The sequence below is a fragment of the Panthera onca genome, chromosome A1 (assembly GCF_046562875.1).
Source record: "Panthera onca isolate mPanOnc1 chromosome A1, mPanOnc1 haplotype 2, whole genome shotgun sequence".
NCBI classification, from domain to species: Eukaryota; Metazoa; Chordata; class Mammalia; order Carnivora; family Felidae; genus Panthera; species Panthera onca.
Genome location: NC_138339.1, coordinates 69,898,394 through 69,904,268, shown reverse-complemented (window position 1 = coordinate 69,904,268; position 5,875 = coordinate 69,898,394).

Genomic DNA, 5,875 nt, shown 5'->3' with positions numbered 1-5,875 from the left:
ATCCTGTGACACTAATTAAATCTAAGGTACCCAGGAGGCTGAAGGAGATATCAGAATGTGAATTTATTAACTTCAAATGAAAAAACAACTGTCCTAGGAAATAGAAGACCCATAGTCATAATGAAGAGCTTATTCTCTCCCTGTAATCAAGGTATAGGTATATGTGATTAAAAGACTGTCTGGTGAACACAGAGATTTTAATAAGAATCATTAGATCAGTCAAATGTTTGTTACTATCAGGACTGAAGTGTCCATATCTCTATGGACATAGTTTTTCCATAGGAACTGGGGTCCTCAAAATAAGATGCCTAAAACTCCCTCTCATCAAGAACCTGTTGACATGGATACTGCCAACATTATCTGCTATAATTCTCCTTTGCGTGTGCAGAGAAGGACCCCAGACCACCTTCCAAGACTCTCTTTGTCCAGGTTATCTGGACTGATATCAGTTCAGGCTGATCTGACATGTATGTATGTAAATATCACCTTTACATTATATCTCTGAAGGCCTAGAAAATTGTCTATTTCACAGGAGACTTTGCCCATTAAAGATATGGTAATTACGCTCATTTTACAGTTTGTCTCATGAAGCAATCTATTTCCTTTATTTCTAAGTTCTTGAGGGCCACATCTATATATAGCTCTCAATACACACCACATCCAGTTTCTGACAAGCACAGCACTTTCAATTTGTTGCCATATGGAGAAAAACTTGTAAGAAACTGATGGATAATAGCCTTAAAATTTTATCTTTATATCATGAAATGCATTAGACAGGTGCAAAAATGTTGAGTTGCCAAGTTAAATGAATTACAAAAGATATGTATGTTAAATAATCAAAGCAGATATTTGTTCTTAGCCTAGATGGCATGCAATCCCTTTGGATCATTCCTCATGTTTTTCTGTGGCTTAACTGATTTTTAATATTAGATGCATTTTATCTTACTAAGTGTACAGAAGAGATCAGCATCAGATGAGATTAAATTTGTTTCTAGAATGAGTGAACAATGTCCTAAAACCCTTTTGTGAAGACCACAGCTCATATTTGAGTGGGAGATCCAAATGCATTAACAATACCTAAGGAATGACATTATCAACTAAAATCTATTCAGATGCTGTTGTCTGCATGTTATTTTTCTTTTCATAAATGTTCGTGTAAGAGATAGTGATAAATCTCAATTATTTTTCAATTAGTCAAAGCTTAGAATTATGAAATGTCATCAACTCATTTGCAATTTATATTTTGACTATTAGCCAAGTTAACTGCATTTCTCACATGGCTTTTATTTTAGAACATTTTAAAAAGCTCATAATATGTTAGTTGTATGAAATAGCTTGTCTGCTGGAAGGGTTCCTTCTGTCTTGTTTTTGGTTCATACAGACCAAAATTCTGACTCTGCAGGCTACAGCAAAACTATGCGTTTGTGTCCAAATAGGGCAATTCGTTCTGAATTTAAGCCAGTAACTCCTAGACGGTCACTCTGTGGGGCCCCGGGTAGGGAAGAAGGAGTGATTTCATTGATGCAACAAAATGTCTAAAACTTTTATGTAGAAATTAAGTCCAGTGAGGAAACAGACAGGTGACCTAGATGAGTTCACCAATCACTTGGTCATGTGAGACTCTGGGAACTCAGCAGCTCAAGGAATGAAGGTCTGGGACCCTATTTGGCTGGTGAGGAGAGTGACTGAGATATATGGCTTTTGGGGTGGCAGTAGTTGCATTGCTGAGTTTCTGGACCTGGATTGGCCCTGGTACCAGCAGCATTGAAGTCTTTGGCACCAGTGCAAACAAAGGTCCCCAGCGTTGCTGGTGGCAGTGGGAGAACTAGTGGTATTTTCTTTACACCATTCTTTTTTGGAAGTTTGGCTGTCGGTGTAGTTTGCCAGCCTTTACAACAATTCTGTAGCCCACAAAGCAGTCTTTTAATAAACCCTCTTTCTGTTTAATCCTCGGAGTCAGAGTCTATAGTTATAAGTAAGAACTCTTGGCTATATTGTAAAACTGGTAGATATAGATCTGGAATTTCAGGGGTTCTGACATGGAAATAGATGTTTGAAAATGAAGTCAGCATAGAAGAAAGGAAGGCTGAGAGAGTTAGAGACTGGCTGAGATTTGATGAGTGCCTGGATCCAGCCTTTCCTGATGCTAATATGAATAGATATGTAAGCCAATATATACAATCTTTTTTTTTACACAAATCATTTTGGTTTGGATTATCTGTCATTGTAATTGAAGGCATTCTGATTAATATAAGTTCTTGGTTAATAACTATGTCTTTATATTTATGGAGTGTCAAGGAATTTGTGGGTGTTTTTAAAACCATGACAGTAGAATGGCTGGTGTGTGACAGAGCTGGGATTCAAACCCAGGAAGTGAATCTTCCCTACTAACCCAAAAGGGAACTATGGATCAGAATATGATACGTATATGTGTGCCAAAAATTACAGACATTAAAAATGATATAGACCAGTGATTTTCAAGTTTTCTATTTTATCACCAGAACCCTTTAAACAAATGACCTTTTTTTTTAAGGAAAGCATATTTTTCAAAAAGCTGCCATTAATAAAGGTGGGATCCAGGCTGGAGAGGTAGGGATGGAACTCTGTCCACTCAACCACACTCTTAAACCTGAAAACCCCTCCTGCATCTCACAGGAAGCTCTCGGTCTTAGCGTGCCAATTTGAAACTATCTCTTTACACGATATAAAAATCCAGGGATAGGTAACAAATGTTCAACACATAGTGTTGATAAGAAAGGCCAAGTTAAAAAGCAGTAGGTGCCATGTAGTTCTATCTTTGTTAAAAAACAAGTATCCCCATTTGTACATGAAAAAGAAATTAAGAAGACTCATAAAAATATGAATGCACTAATGGGCTTGCAGGTGATTTTAATTTTGTAAATTTGTTATTTCTTGTTTATCTGAATTTACTATGATTACCTTTGTGTAGAGAAAATCAAGGCTTTTTTGTTGTTAAATTTAACCTTTGTGTGAGATGCCTTCCCCTGTACTGAAACCCTGATCTCATTATCTTAAAGTAAATCTTTGATGCTAAAGTAAATTAATTTTTCAAAGTTATGCGCAAACTGAGAGACACGGTGATGTCTGGGAAGTCATGCGTATAGCAGTATTGGTAGCAGGCTGACATTCAGCGGTGTTCCAATTCTGAACCAAACTTAGAATTCTTGGTTCTTACCCTTTATTCTATTGAATAGAAACCCCAAACTGCTTAATAGTTCTCGAACCAGCCAAGGAATATCTGCCCCTTTCAGAAACATGGCATTTGAATAGACACCATGACTTTTTGCTGCAAATGGATGATTTATTCCATACAGAGACCTCAGCCCCTGTCATCTCTCTTATCAATGCCTTTTGCAGTCTCACTGAGATAGACATTCAGACAGAGTCATTGGATCTGTTCTGGTTCAGTGGTGGACAAAATTAGCCTATATGCAGATTGCATCCTTCCACATTTGCATGAAGAAGAGAAAATCGTTATCAGGCCTTTATTAGCACCACTAAAGATTTTGCCTCTCTGTAGTTTTTAAAACTCATTGACTCAAACTCCATTCTGTTTTCCCCTTCAACACGTGACATCAGGATTCATATATTTAAAGAAAGCTGTCATGAGAAAACTCATGGCATGTTGGAGTTGTAAGGGATCTGGGAAATCCTACAGACTTGCTTTGCTGGTGAAGAAACAGATGGTGAAGAAACAAATAGTCTGTGGTTTGTCAGGGTTATGCAGTACAAAGTGGGATTACCAGATTTCAGCTTTTCTCAATTTGGGGCCATTTTGTCCCATCATGCCACACTACTTGTTATGAGAGAGCTTCCTGAAAACTTCCAAATGGGCTCAAGACCTTTGGCATTTCTTTGTAATGATATTTTTTTTCTTATGGGAACAGAGAATTATTAGCTCATGACCATTGTTCTTTGGCAAAGTATGCCAGGGTCACTGGGCCCTTTCTGAAACACAGGCTACATGTCTGCAATGAGGGTACACGAATAATATCAGTGCCTCTCCTGAAATGAAGCTGTAATTGAATATCTCATTGAGGTCACAGTTTTGCCTAGTGGAAAATAATACAAAGACTCAGAATACACCCTTCTTTATGTGGAGGTGCCACAGAGACTTGGTTTTAGAACTATGGAAAAAATTTTCTGTCATGTATTCCCCAGTTGCCAATAAACAGACTTCAGTCTGGGGGCTCAGACAGACAGATGAAGATTCTCATCCTCAGGCAGAGGAATGGAGATGATCTGGCTATTGATTGGAAATTCACAGGGAATGAAGTATGAAATGTTCTTCGGGTTCGTGCTAATTCCTTCTCATTGCAATGAAGAGAAATTTAACCCAAATGAGAGGTAACTTCAAGTTTAGGAGATCCCTACAACTGTACGATAGAATTCTATGATTGATTGAATGATTGATTTAGAGTGTGAGTGGGAAGACGGCAGAGGAAGAGAGAGAGAGAATCTTAAGCAGGCTTCACTGACATGGGGCTCAACCCCACGACCCTGGGATCATGACCTGAGCTGAAATCAAGAATGGGACACTCAACCAACTGAGCCACCCAGGTGCCCCAGAATTCCATTATTTAAAAAGAAATTTTATTTCATATGATCCTCTTATTGTTTCTGTGTGTTAATACAGATGAAGACAATGAGGCCCAGAGAAATGAAGTGACGGGATGTAATCATAATTCTGGCTGTGTGTGAGGAACCACTCCATAGGCCCTTACTTCATTGTTGATGCAGCTGTAGGAATCTTATAGACAGAGAAACAATCAGTTCAGAAGAACATAAAGATTAAACCACAGAAAGTATTCTGTTAAGGGCAAAAATCCCATCACCTAGACAGTCAAGACTCTCTCCTCACAGGGGCCGGGATGGTCTTCAGTAAATTTACTCAGAGTGGCTTCTTTTCATTCTGGCTTTTAGGCATGACTTTGTAACTTTGGGAGACTATTAAATGTTTATTTTTTAAATTGGTTCCAAAAAGGGAACAAATGCTTTTCATACTGTTTAACGTGTCGTTTGGGGTGTTAGATTAGAAAGCAACTGGGCTTTGACATGCCCTCATTATGGCTGATAGACTTAAAAAGCAGTACAACTGGAAATGAAGGTCTTCCGCCCTGCGGAGAAGCGTACTTTCAAGTTCTGCTGCAAAATCTTTTATAGCATCTGGAGACAGGTTTACAGATTGTCAACCTGTAAAGCTGTCTGGTTGACCTTGGCACATCGTAGTGACTTAAAGCAGAGCGCTATGTTGGGAATAATCAGCAGACTGAGACACTAGTGTAGTATGTACTAGAGCATGTGATAGGTTTCACTTCTATTCATACTTCACATTACTCATAGACCCAGTTCATTTAGGTTTAGTTTAATCTTATTCAGTTTCTATAGTTTCCATGGCTGATTTAGCAAAAATAATTACTTTTATTCTGATAAAAAAAATTCCTTGGATATTATTCATTCTTTCATTCAGTATTCACAACAAATATTTATCAACCTAGACTCTGGGCAGATCACTGCCAATCTTGCCCCTCTCTTATCTATTTATGTCTTTCTATATATGCCTCCCTCCATCTAGATGTCTCCCCACCCTCTTTATTTCCTACCTAACTCCTCCTTATCCTGCACACTCTGGCATTCTGAAAAGACTTTCTTAGCCCACAAAGTACTTTGATGCCAATACTTTTATTTACTCCCCAATGGGAATAGATGAAATCACTTGCAAAAAACAAATCATGTGAAGACAGAAGAACTGGTTTTAGGGGAGGCATCAAAGAAGCAATACGTATGGCGGAGATGGAGCAGGAGTGTCTGGTAATGCAGGAAAAAAAAAAAAAAACAAACAGGAGAAAAGCCA